At 40.7% G+C, this 14,363-nt stretch overlaps 1 protein-coding gene and 1 non-coding gene across 3 annotated transcripts in view; one reads left to right on the top strand and one right to left on the bottom strand.

The window, feature by feature from the left end:
* The window catches only part of JADE3 (jade family PHD finger 3), a 176,894-nt gene that overhangs the window by 122,542 nt on the left and 39,989 nt on the right, over positions 1-14,363 (bottom strand). The window lies entirely within an intron of this gene.
* TRNAG-GCC (transfer RNA glycine (anticodon GCC)) lies at positions 11,563-11,638 on the top strand. The gene has a single exon. It is a non-coding gene; the product is annotated as a tRNA-Gly (tRNA).

The following is a 14,363-nucleotide window of genomic DNA, read 5'->3' as shown; positions in this document are numbered from 1 at the left end:
TTGAAAAAGAGGCACTGCATCTGCTGCAGATATCCCGCCTGAGAGCTAAACTAACTCAAAGAAAAGTAAAGATGAGAGAAGTAGATTTAGGGCTGCAATGTATATGAGGATGTGGCCATTCCTAAAGGTAGCACAGTCCATGGGATAGTCAGTTACCAGTAAACTTTCCTTTTGTTTTTCAGGCTAATTTGAGTTGGGATTCTGATGCATGTAACTAAGAATTCTAATACAAAAACAGTAACTAGAATTAGACATGTAGTTGGTTGTAAAGAATGGAAAAAGACCATCAGCAAACCTAATTTGTAATGACCCAAGCTACTGGCCTACAGAGTCCTTACAGTTCCTGGAACTACGAACAGGTTTGGTTAGGTGCAAGGAGAAGAGATACCCTGGATGGGGAGGAGAGCACAGGTATCATAGCTGGTCATAATTCTAAAAAACATCTTATTTCTCTCTTCATGGCTAAAAGACTATCTGTATCAATGACAGCAGAATCACTGCTTTTCATATATACAAACTCGTAAAAACCAGAACTCCCAACAGACTGGAGAGAGGGGGGTTGATTTAATATAATTTCAAATAAAACTAAATTCTAGGCCAGGTTAAGAAAGCATTGGTTGGATAAACACTTGAAAAAGAAAATAAAATGTCACTAGCAGTCAGCAAGAATCTCTAAAATCACACTCAACTTATTCCAGACCTGAATCATTTATTGAGATAACTCTTTATATAGATACAGTATATGTGAAGGCAGCTAGCAAAGGCTATCCGGATTTTTCAGTTGATAAGATGAAGAATCCAGGCTTCAGAAAGGTAAAACTGAAATGTGTCTTGTAGTGGGACACAGAGCTATGCCCCCAGCCCATTGTTGATCAAAACTTTGATCAATAACATAAATAAATTTTGGGTTATTATCTAGGAATAATATTCATCAGAGGAAATGGGAAAATTCAACAGCTAATATTATAAGCAAAAATAGAATGAAATTTAACTAGAACACATATAAAGCCACTACAATTTTTAAAACCCTGTTCTCTAAATAAAGAATGATAGTAGTTCAGTTTTTGATGCCAGCAAATACCACAGGGTGATATAGCTACTCAACTTGGGCTGAATTTGGAAACATATTTACCTCAGATGGAAAAACACATTCTAGTCTTGAGTATCACTGAGATACAATGCTCAACAAAAAAGAATCCAGGGAGGGAACCAAGATTAGGAAAAGGTTTGGGAATTGTGTTGCACAAATGACAGTTGAAAGGTTGAGAATGTAAACTGGTATAACCACTTTGGATAGTAAAAGCAGAATCATGGGAAACTGAAAATAACCATATCCTGTGACCCAGCAATCTTATTTCTAGACATATATTCTGGAGAAACTCTGACAAATTTACACAATTACCAAAACTAAATTGTTCATAAAATCAATATTCAGGAACTACTTAGGCTTCTATAAATAGAAAAATGGTTAGGCAGAATAGTCTACTCTTACTCTGGGACACTTTGCAGCAGCTAAAAACAATGATGTAGGTCTACCTATCAATCAGAATGGACTAAATTTGTGAAAGTAACAAAAGGAACCTAAAATTTGAGTGGCTTAACACAACCAAAGTATACAGTGTGTCCGTAAAGTCATGGTGCACTTTTGACCGGTCACAGGAAAGCAACAAAAGACAATAGAGCCTGACCAGGCGGTGGCGCAGTGGATAGAGCTTCAGACTGGGATGCAGAGGACCCAGGTTTGAGATCCCGAGGTCACCAGCTTGAGCCCTGGCTCATCTGGTTTGAGCAAGAGCCCACCAGCTTGAACCCAATGTCACTGGCTCCAGCAGGGGGTTGCTCGGTCAGCTGAAGGCCCATGGTCAAGGCACATGTGAGAGAGCAGTCAATGAACAACAGCTAAGGTGTTGCAACACGCAATGAAAAACTGATGATTGATGCTTCTCATCTCTCTCCGTTCCTGTCTGTCTGTCCCAGTCTATCCCTCTCTCTGACTCACTCTCTGTCTCTGTAAAAAAAAAAAAAAAAAGACGATAGAAACGTGAAATCTGCACCAAATAAAGGGAAAACCCTCCCAGTTTCTGTAGGATGATGTGGCAGCATGTGCGCATGCACAGATGATGACGTAACACCGTGTATACAGCAGAGCAGCCCATGGCCATGCCAGTCGAGATGTGGACGGTACAAAGGAAAGTTCAGTGTGTTCTGTGGCTCGCTAAATTCGAATCCGTGACCAAAGTGCAACGTGAATATCGGCGTGTTTATAATGAAGCACCACCACATAGGAATAACATTACTTGGTGGGATAAGCAGTTGAAGGAAACTGGCAGTTTGGTGGAGAAACCCCGTTCTGGTAGGCCATCAGTCAGTGACGAGTCTGTAGACGCTATACAGGATAGCTACCCTAAGGAGCCCTAAAGAATCTGTGCGTGAGCCCATATCGAACTGCACTGAACAGGTATGAAACTGGGAGAGTTTTCCTTTTATTTGGTGCAGATTTCACATTTCTATCATCTTTTGTTGCTTTCCTGTGACCAGTCAAAATGCACCATGACTTTACTTTACGGACACACTGTATTTATTCTTCCTGTTACATATTTAATGTTAGTTGGCAGAAAAGCTCAATGTACTTATTCTCAGACCCAAGCTGACAGAGGCCCCACCTCTACTTGCCAGGGGAATGAAATGGGATAAATCTGAGACTGGCTCTTAAGACTTCCATTTGGATGTACACCCATTACTTTGGGGGACATTTCATTGACCAAACCAAGTCACGTGCCCACATCTAACTTCAAAAGGGGCAAGGACTAGGTACAATCCAACCATATACCCAGAGGGCAAACAGCCAATAATAATTAGTTATATATAATGACCAATATATAGCAATGGAAAGATTAATACAAAATATGTGAAAAGATCTAAGACATTTTGCTGCGTGGACAAAACACAAACACACATTCATAATACCACCATTTATGTAAATTAAGACAGAGATCCAAAACAAATCTATATGTTGTTTATATATACTTATACAAGCATGAAACTGAGGAGGAAGGAAGATGACACTAGAAGAGGTGATCAAGGGGGAAATAACCATTCTGTAGTGTTTTAATTCCTTTAAGAAAGTATGACAAAATCTTAGTTGTTGATAATCCTGGCAAGTGGAGAATCTGAGTACTCATTAATATTATTCTTTGAATTTTTCTACTGTATTAAAGTCACTGAAATAAGCTGTTGAAGGAACCAGGAATACTTTAGCTTGAGAATAGGTGGGAGAATAGGGAATGAAAAGTAGGAAAATAGATGGCTTTAACTTCTTTGGACAAAGGAGATTTGCTCTGAGTGTCTATGGAGGGAAGAGATAGGAACAATAGTGAGAGTTCCAGGAAAGCATATCTTGGCTTGGGAATAAAGAATGACCTACTATCAGGGAAAGATTAATGGGCAGCCTCAAAAATGTGTGGATGAAAACAAATTATTCTTTGTGTGTGGGGGGGGAGTGGTCAAGAGTCAGACAACTGCCTGACAAAATATTGTGAAGACAATTCCTGCAATGAGAAGATACCTGAATTTTGTGATCTCCAAGGTCCAACTCTCAGGTTCTATCAACCTTGGACCAGGACCAGAACCTCTCAGTTTAGAGCTCACAGGTTCTAGGAAATGCAACAGTTATCCCAAGACAAATTTTAAAAAATAATGCTACAATCTGAATTCAGTATAGCTTTTAATGGTGTTACCAGGAAATAATTTGTTTAACTGGGCCTGAAAATTACTACAGTCAGGGGGTTACAAGCATTATACTGGCTTTGGATAAACTTAGCTTTAATTCTCGGGCCTTGGTCAACCTTGTGCACATAATTAAATCAGTATCATCTATAGAACTGTTGCTTATTTAATCACTGTTTCTGTGACTGTTATTCTCCCAATACCAAAGTCAAATTGCTCCCATAACTAGAGATCTCCACAGAAACATCCCTCTAAAATGAAGATTATTTTTTAAAATGAAAGGGTAAGAGTAACGAGTGTGTTTTGTTTTTAACTAGTCACTTTGCCTACTACCAAAAGAAAATATAAAAGGCTTAGCAATGGAAAACAAATATCTATCTGTCCTTGTGCAAGGAGGGCCAGTCTGGCATAGAAACAGTAGGGTCAAAACGCAAGCAGCTAGCTCCCTGCTGCTGTCCTGTTCCCAGCCAAGAAGGTAATGGATTTTAGTGGTAGTAAATGAGAGAATATGCTGTATCTAAGGATTTTCTTTCCAAAGGTGTCATATCTTTGCTCATAACAAGTTTTTATCTGTACATAGTTATATGCCCTGACAATTATGAGTTGAGCAGTCTTTACATGCCTGGAACCTGATGGATGTGAATAGACACCTGGTAAGCCCACTGTGGTTTTTAAGGAATGTATGTTTCACCATAAAAATAGTGAAAGCATGCAGCAACATAGAAACATGTACTTTGTCCCTGTGATTTTGCCCATTTAGGACTTCCTTCCAACAGTGATTTTGTACCATTGTAACTAACAATAGGAAGTATTTGCATAAAAGTAACTTATTTAGTAGTTTCTTTCTATTAAATTCCAAGATTTACAACAAACCAAATTAAATCAAAAAACAGCTTAGAAGGCTCTGCTATACTCCCAAGTTAATGAGGTTAACTTGAATACTTGAATACTTTATAGACCAATATTCCTGGCTGTGCTGGAGCTTCGTGTGGCCTGGCCCCATAATCAACAGAAACTGTATGAGAGAAAAAGCACTAATATTCTGGAAAATCAGCCAGCCAGACCACCACAATGCCTTGCAGAGACTCAGGTCTGGCCCTAATCTATGAGCAAAAGCTGACTACTCATTTCCCACCTCTCCAGCATAGCTTCTTCATCCTTCAAGTGCAAGCACTTACATCCTAAAATGTCACAGGGCAGTGTATTTATCCTTGGAAGAATAAGTCTGGCGACAAAATGCAAGACTGTAATGTTAGGAAGGAGAGAGTGTAGGGGAAACCAGAGACAGAGAAGGGGGTTGATGAATGAAGTCCTGGAGAGCAGAGATTACTGGTAACAGCAGGACAGAAGAAAATGTGACAGAGAGACAGGGTCAAGGAAAACAACAAGGTCAATGATAGGCTGCACAAGGACAAAGAACTGTGCTTCCATACGGGATTACCACCTGTGTCTTCAGAAATGTGGCTTTGTTTTTCAGGAGGTCATTATGTATTCTGCCAATAGTGTAGCTAGCTCTTCTGCTTACACTTAGAAACATATGTCCACACTACATTTCTGAAACTATTATTTCCATGATATAAAAACTTTGGGTAAGGAGAGAATCCAAAAACATCACTGGAAATATCAGTTAAGACTTCAGGTTCCAGGTAAGATGGAATACACACACTGACAGTTATGTTCACTGAATGCAACTATAAAATCTCTACAAAATGCACGAACAGCTATTAAAAACTGTTTAAAATATGTTATCAGCAGGCAGGTCAGGGAAGAATACCAAAATGCCAAGTACAACTGAACTGGTGGTGTCTTTACCACTTTTTTTTTCCCTCTTGTATTTTCTGGCATGAACTCAACACAACAAAACCTGAAAATGAGCACTGTGGTTAGAGCACATGTTCTGGCTCATGGTCCTGTTTTTGGAAATGGGAACTACTAAAACTCAAAGAAACTAGGGGGAAATCCCCTGGGTTTTTCTCTCCTTTCTCTCCTTTTTCTTATGCCCAGAAAATCCCTTGATGGAGATTGTGGCAGCAGCAATAAAACTGACTAGCAGAGGGAGAGTGTAGGAGTTAAAATTCTCGAGGAAAGGAAATCTTCCATTCTACTTGGAGCTCCAAAGGGCAAAGTTAAGTCCCATTGTTTTTTCTGTCTCATACTTTCTTTCTTTCTCTGCCTGCTTCTTGTGCTCCAGAGATAGTACATCATGAAAGTGTGTGGTTTTGACTGGAAGTCAGAAAAGGAAAGCTCTAGGAAACCAGAAGTATCATGAAAATAATGAGACGGAAGAGCTCAGGAAAGCAAACCCATAAAACTGCTTATGAAAAACTCGGATTACTCCCCACCTGTGCATGTGTGGATTTGATCCCAATTAACATGTCAAAAAGACTTTGAGAACTGAGCTCAGACTAACACCCAGGTCCCAGACTGACCAGTGTCACTCATGGGGCGGATCTGAAGAGTAATACAAAGGCAATGAATACTGAACTGACATTAGAACTACAGTCCACAGAAAGCAAGTTGGAACTTGCAGCCTGAATCTGACCAGGTCAATTTACTTCTAAAAACAAATACATCAACATTCTTCATTAAATTGAAACAAGATTCATAGTCTATTAATAACATAGTTTCAAAATGTCCAGGATAAAATCCAAAATTACTCAGTATGCAAAGAAACACAAAAATGCCAACTCACATAGGAAAAGACAATCAACAGATGCTAACAATGAGATGACATAAATGTTGAAATTATCTAATAAGTATGTTAAAGCAGTTATTATAAGAATGCTCAAAAGAGCAATTACCAAACTTGAACATTCTTGAAAGAACGTTAAAAAAGAAAGGACTGGCAAAGAGTAGATATAGAGGATAATCAAACTGAAGCCTTAGAACTGGAAAATAAAATAACCAGAATTAAAAAGTCACTGAACTTGCCTGACCAGGCAGTGGCGCAGTGGATAGAGCATCGGACTGGGATGCGGAAGACCCAGGTTCGAGACCCCGAGCTCGCCAGATTAAGCGTGGGCTCATCTGGTTTGAGCAAAGCTCACCAGCTTGGACCTAAGGTCTCTGGCTAGAGCAAGGGGTTACTCGGTCTGCTGTAGCCCCACAGTCAAGGCACATATGAGAAATCAATCAAGGTTGAACAACTAAGGTGTCGCAATGAAAAACTAATGATTGATGCTTCTCATCTCTCTCCATTCCTGTCTGTCTGTCCCTATCTATCCCTCTCTCTCTCTCTCTGTCTCTGTAAAAAAAAAAAATTCACTGAACTCTTGTTAAACAATGTTCTCTGTTAAATTTAATTTTCTATATTAAAAATAAATTTAAAAATATTCACTGAGAGCCCTGGCTGGTTGGCTCAGTGGTAGAGCATTGGCCCAGCATGTGAAAGTCCTGGGTTCGATTTCCAGCCAGGGCACACAGGAGAAGTGCCCATCTGCTTCTCCACCCTTCCCCCTCTCTTTTCTCTCTGTTCTCTCTTCCTCTCCCACACCCAAGGCTCCATTGGAGCAAAGTTGGCCGGGGCGCTGAGGATGGCTCCATGGCCTCCATCTCAGGTGCTACAATGGTTCTGATTGCAGCAAAGCAATGCCCCAGATGGGCAGAACATCGCTTCCTGGTGGGCATGTTGGGTGGATCCTGGTCGGGTGCATGCTGGAGTCTGTCTTTCTGCCTCCCCACTTCTCACTTCAGAAAAAAAAAAATTCACTGAGACAATGCAATAGCACAATTAAGGTCACAGTAAATTTGAAAATAGATAAACTAGCCCATCTAAATAATAGAAAGGAAAAGATTGGAGGAAAAAAGAACAAAGGCATCAGGGGCCTCTAGGATAACAATAAAGGATCTAATATTTGTGTAACTGGAATGCAATACAGAGAATGAAAAGAGTGCTACTAAAAAATATTTGAAAAAAAGCTGAAAATTGTCAAGAAGCTGAGAGAACACCAAAAATAATAAATGCAAAGGAATATACATTGGACACATCATAAACTGTAGAAAACTAAAGACAAACACTAACGAGTGATATTAGATGCAACATAGAAAATCAGCAATATAGAAAATTTATACACCACCACCCCAAAATTGACCTAGCTGGCATTTAAAAAACACTTCTCACAAGATGAGCAACATACACATGCTTTTCAAGTACAAGTAGAGCATTCTCTGGAAGTTGCTGGTAGAACTATAAAGTGATTTAGCCACCTTGGAAAACAGATGGACAGTCTCTTTAAAAAGTTAAGCATAAAATTTACCATACAACCCAGCAAATCTCCTAGGAATCTACCCAAGAGAAAACATATGTCTACACAAGGATATGTACTTGAATATTCATAGCATTATTTATGAGAACCAAAAACCTGAAATACTCCAAATGTCAATCCACAGAAAATAATCATAATGATATATAAATATAACAATACTATTCAACAATTAAAAGGAAATGAATTATTGATACATGGCATAACCATGATGAACCTCAAAAATATTAAGCTAGATGAAAGAAGCCAGACACAAAAGAGCACACAGTGTATGATTCTATTTATATGACCACAAAATACAAATCTATGGAGACAAAAAAGTAGATTACTGGTGACTAGGCTAGGGGGAGGGTGTAGAGTGATGTCAGATGGACACAAGGAATTTTATTGGAGTGATGAAAACATCCTAAAACTGGATTATGGAGATGGTTATACAACTTGGTAAATTTACTAAAAAGCATTGACTTGTTTATTTAACTATGTGAATTTTGATTTTGTGGTATGTAAATTATACCTAAAGTTGTCATATTAAGAATGTTATATAGAGATGATATCAGAGTAATGGCGATGTGAGTGATACCCTTCTTCTCTCCCATTTAAATTTCAACAAATTGAACAGCTACAAGGCAGCAAAGCAACCCCAGCTGAGCTTGAAGGCTTGCCTGAAATATCTGCCTATCCAACTGACTAAAGGTGGGAAGGGTAAAAATGGAGGACGGAAGATAAAAAGCACTTGGTGGAGCACCAGAGAAAAGAGGCCAGGAGAGCCTGGGTTTTCACCTGCCAGGGCTCTGGAGAGGGGAGAAACCCAGAGTGACTGACTGGTTCTTCTTCTGCCAGGAGTGGAGAGATGGGGCAGTTGGAGAGACATTGAACCCAAGTGGCAGCAGAACGAGGGGGTCACTGCCAGTGTTCCTGTGGTCTACAGGCAGCTGGCACTGAGAACAAAGAAAAAGATATACAAAGTGGGTCCCCCAGTCTCCCAGATCCCGCCTCCTTACGCCTCACGGGGTACACAGAATGGCAAAGACATATCCCAGTTAGTTCCACAGGGCCACTCTCTCCCCTGGAGAACAAAGGTGCTCTGTGTCTGGTCCCCAGGTCTGTTCAGATGCTGGGAGGTGTGCCTGCAGGCCTGATATCACCATTGCTAAAGCCCTAAACCTTACAGCATGCCTCACCCATCATATGGACTGTAGCCCTGCCTCCATCATCTGGACAGGATCTTCCCAGTGGAGGCCAGCCTGGGGATTTCACAGAGCTAAAACTTATAGTCCAGCACTATCTACTGGAAAATAATAGAAAAACCTCTCCTTTTTCTACTTGGGGGCTCTTCATTTTTGTTGTTGTTTTGTTCATTATTGATTACTATTTTTTTAAGTTTTGTTCTTTTTTTAGTGGGTTTTCTATTATTTTAAATTTATTTTTTAATTTTAATTTTTGGTTGCTTTTTGCTTGATTTTTTTAAACAATACCACTCTCAAATGCCATCAAAGCAGAAAAAAGTGAATACCATAACTGTCCAAGAAAGAGATGCAATTCAGAAAGAAAATGAAAAATCTCCAGAAAGTAATCTCATAGATACCTTGGAGTTAAAAGATAATTCAAAATTGAAATTCTGAAAATAATCAATGAGATGCGAGTAAATAATGATAGTCAATTTAAGAAGCTCAGAAAACAAAATAAGTACTTCACCAAGGAGACTAAAACTTTAAAAACAAAGATGAAGAGCCTGACCTGTGGTGGCGCAGTGGGTCAAGTGTCAACCTGGAAACAATGAGGTTGCCGGTTCAAAACCCTGGGCTTGCCTGGTCAAAGCACATATGAGAGTTGATGATTCCTGCTCCTCCCCCCTTCTCTCTCTCTCTCCTCTCTCTCCTCTCTATAATGAATAAATAAAATCTTTATAAAAAAAACCAAAGATGAAGAACTCAATATATGAATTAAAAATAAGCTAGCTAGTTTAGCTAACAAAAATACAATCAGTTGAATCTTCACTATATATCAGAAAATGCCATCTTGGCATATACAAATCAGATCTCAAGAACTAAATGGCCTAAAGTCCATCTTTAAGCAGGGGTTCACTTCTGTATAAACATGATTGAGTTTCAGAGTTCCCCAAGTGGAAGGTCAGCCCTGGACCAAGGTGAAAGGTATAACACATGACAGCATGGAAGTAAATAATCAACATGCTTTAAACAAAATAAAATGAACAGATAACAAAAACAAAAACCTCCTAATTCTAAAAAAAAACAAAAACAAAAAAAAAACCCTCATAATTCTGTATGATTAGACTAAAGAGTGGTATGAAAGACTGATATGCAGTAGGTTTGGGGAATCAAACTAGGGGCAGACTATAAAGAGGGATACTGGGGGACTATACTCATGGGGTACCCTTTGCTATCATAGATGCTCCACATACTTTAATTCATTTAATCATACCTATGATATGAAGTTATCACTTTTTACAAAAGAGCCTCAGTGAGTAATCAGGGAGCTGAGACTTGAACCCATGGACTGATTCACAAAGCCATACTCTATCTACTACATCATGCTACTTTCATGGGAGGGCTGGGTAATGATGCAAGAATGTCTCCTCCCTGATCCTGCAAACTGCACCTTTAAATTCTCCAGATTTACCTGAATCCCCAAAAGGGAGACTATGACATTTTATTTCCCTCAGACTTAGCTAGAAAATTCTATTATATGCTTTTGGGATCCATTTCAACATTTCAAAAATTGTTAGAAATACCCCTTTTTCCTAAACCCCTCATAGCAATAAAGTCCTTATATTATTTTTAGTACTCATAATTATAAGTGGCCATTACCAAATTTTGTTTAAAATGGTCCGTGTATGTATGGAAGGGGCACCCTCTTAATCTTCTCTCTCTCTCTCTCTCTCTTTTTTTTTTTTTTTAACGAGATAGAGAGTCAGAGAGAGGGATAGATAGGGACAGACAGACAGGAACGGAGAGAGATAAGAAGCATCAATCATTAGTTTTTCGTTGCGACACCTTAGTTGTTCATTGATTGCTTTCTCATATGTGCCTTGACCATGGGCCTTCAGCAGACCGAGTAACCCCTTGCTCGAGCCAGCGACCTTGGGTCCAAGCTGTTGAGCTTTGCTCAAACCAGATGAGCCCTCGCTCAAGCTGGCGACCTTGGGGGTCTCAAACCTGGGTCCTACACATCCCAGTCTGATGCTCTATCCACTACACCACCGCCTGGTCAGGTTTAATCTTCTCTTTTGAAGAATTACCATCCTCAATGTTTTCCCAAGCCAGACACTCTTCTAAAAGGCATGGTCACTGGTGAATATCATGAGGAAATTACCCAGTATCACCTGTATTCTGTACCATCATATATTCATGCAATTATTAGAAAAACTGTAGACAATGGCAAAATAATTCTTCAAAATAGTAGTAATAATTACAATGGTTAAAAAAACTTTATAAAATTATTTAATCCTTATTAATAAACACAAGTATGGTTTGAAGTAGAAGGAAACAAATATTATGAAACTTACATGTGCAAAACACACCATTAGGGTAAATATAAGAATTAGAAATGTCTGGCCCTGGCCAGTAGGCTCAGTGGTAGAGCGTCGGCCTGCCGTGCAGAAGTCCCGGGTTCGATTCCCGGCCAGGGCACACAGGAGAAGCACCCATCTGCTTCTCCACCCCTCCCCCTCTCCTTCCTCTCTGTCTCTCTCTTCCCCTCTCACAGCCGAGGCTCCATTGGAGCAAGGATGGCCCGGGCGCTGGGGATGGCTCCTTGGCCTCTGCCCCAGGCACTAGAGTGGCTCTGGTCTCCGCAGAGCGACGCCCTGGAGGGGCAGAGCATCGCCCCCTGGTGGGCATGCCGGGTGGATCACGGTCGGGCGCATGCCGGAGTCTGTCTGACTGTCTCTCCCTGTTTCTAGCTTCAGAAAAATACAAAAAAAAAAAAAAAAAAAGAAAAAAGAATTAGAAATGTGACAAAAGTTTAAATTTAAGTCTTTTGAATCTTATTCTCTTCCCTACTGCTTACCCTAAGCATCTACTTTGTAAATGATTTGCACACAAGAAGGGTAACTATAATTGATACTGACTTATAAAGACATGTGAGATACCCCATGATGGCTTATAGACTTAACCATGAACACTTAACTGGAGGCTGAAAATCCAGCAGGAGCTAGTGAAGCTCGGAACCATGAAATATGGGTAACAATAGATCCATAGGATACTAAGGCCTGAGGACACCTAGATTATACAATATTAAACATGTGTGCCTAGTATGAGCAGATAGGGGCTGGATTATTTTTTCTTGATTGGAATGCCAATCTCTCTCTCTCTCTTTTTTTTTTTTTCCTGAAGCTGGAAATGGGGAGAGACAGTCAGACAGACTCCCGCATGCGCCCGACCGGGATCCACCCGGCATGCCCACCAGGGGCTACGCTCTGCCGCGACCAGAGCCACTCTAGCGCCTGGGGCAGAGGCCAAGGAGCCATCCCCAGCGCCGGGCCATCTTTGCTCCAATGGAGCCTTGGCTGCAGGAGGGGAAGAGAGAGACAGAGAGGAAGGAGGGGGGGGTGGAGAAGCAAATGGACGCTTCTCCTATGTGCCCTGGCCAGGAATCGAACCCGGGTCCCCCGCACGCCAGGCCGGCGCTCTACCGCTGAGCCAACCGGCCAGGGTCGCCAATCTCTCTTTAAATACAAAGAAACAAAAACTTTAAAATATTCTAAAATTTTCTGTGCTCCCTTTAACTTGGTCAACCTTTACTGGCCATGTAAAATTCAGTGCAGCCATCATTTCTCTTTTTTTCTTTCTAATCTTTATGACTTCTATTAAATTTTTCTTTTCAAATTTCAGCCTGACCTGTGGTGGCACAGTGGATAAAGTGTCGACCTGGAACACTGAGGTCGCCAGTTTGAAACCCCAGGCTCGCCTGGTAAAAGCACATAATGGAGCTGATGTTTCCTGCTCTTCCCTTTTTCTCTCTCTCTAAAAATGAATAAATAAAATAAAATAAAAAAAGAAATTAAAAATTCAACTATGCTAAGCCATCACCTCTTATTGGAAGCTTTACTTAACCTTCCTAACCATTCCAAAGCTGGGTAAAATATTCCTACTAACATCTATCATAATATTTATACCTTGTAATTATTTGATTACTTGCACATGCCTCCCAGTGGACTCTCAATTCCCTGAGGGCAAAGAGTGTGTCATGTTTTATCTTTATGTCTCTGATACCTAGCCCAGTACACTTGGTGTCCAACAGGAGGTCAGTGGGCCCTGGCCGGTTGGCTCAGTGGTAGAGCATTGGCCTGGCATGCGGGAGTCCCAGGTTCTATTACCGGCCAGGGCACACAGGAGAAGCGCCCATCTGCTTCTCCACCCCTCCCCCTCTCCTTCCTGTCTCTTTCTTCCCCTCTCCGCAGCCAAGGCTCCATTAGAGCAAAGTTTGCCCGGGCGCTGAGGATGGTTCTGTGCCTCTGCCTCAGGCGCTAGAGTGGTTCTGGTAGCAACATAGTGATGCCCCAGGTGGGCAGAGCATCGCCCCCTGGTGGGCATGCCGGGTGGATCGCGGTAGGGCGCATGCGGGAGTCTGTCTGACTGCCTCCCCGTTTCCAACTTCAGAAAAGAAAACAAACAAACAAAAAAAAACAGGTCAGTGACCTATTTTTTTTTTTTTTTGGTATTTCAAAAACCACCTTTATTTTTAGTAAGTATACTTACTGTTGTAGTTGCTTTATTCTCTATTTCATTAGGGTTTCTTCTTTTCCATATTTTATTTATTTTAGATTTTAATTTGTGTTTATATAGATGCAAGTGTCCCACTGAATATATCTCCCCCACCCCCTTATTCCCCTCAGCCCCCCATGCCCCCTCCCTCCAATGCCTTCCTCCCTTCGCTCTAGGATTTCTGTCCTATTCTCTATAAGGCTGTTATGTATCATCTGTATTCTGTACCACCATATATTCATACAATTATATCCCATGAATACCAAATCACTGATTCAAAAGAAGAAATGCATCCCCATGTTTATTGAATCATTGTTTATAATAACCACGATCAGGAAACAGCCCAAGTGTCCATCAGTGGACGAGTGGATTAAAAAACTGTGGTACATATACACAATGGAATACTATGCGGCTGTGAGGAAGAAGGAAATCTTACCTTTTGTGACAACATGGATGGACCTGGAAACTATCATGCTAAGTGAAATAAGCCAGTCAGAGAAAGAAAAATATCACATGACTTCACTCATTTGAGGAATCCAATGACCAATGTGGACTGGGCAATGGAACAGAGGCAGAGGCGGGCGGGATCAAAGGGACCAGAGGGAAAGTAGAAGAGAAGATGAGATCAGAGAAGGGAAAGAGATTAATG

Source organism: Saccopteryx bilineata, chromosome X, assembly GCF_036850765.1.
Source record: "Saccopteryx bilineata isolate mSacBil1 chromosome X, mSacBil1_pri_phased_curated, whole genome shotgun sequence".
Taxonomy (NCBI): Eukaryota; Metazoa; Chordata; class Mammalia; order Chiroptera; family Emballonuridae; genus Saccopteryx; species Saccopteryx bilineata.
This window is presented reverse-complemented; position numbering and strand designations above follow the sequence as displayed.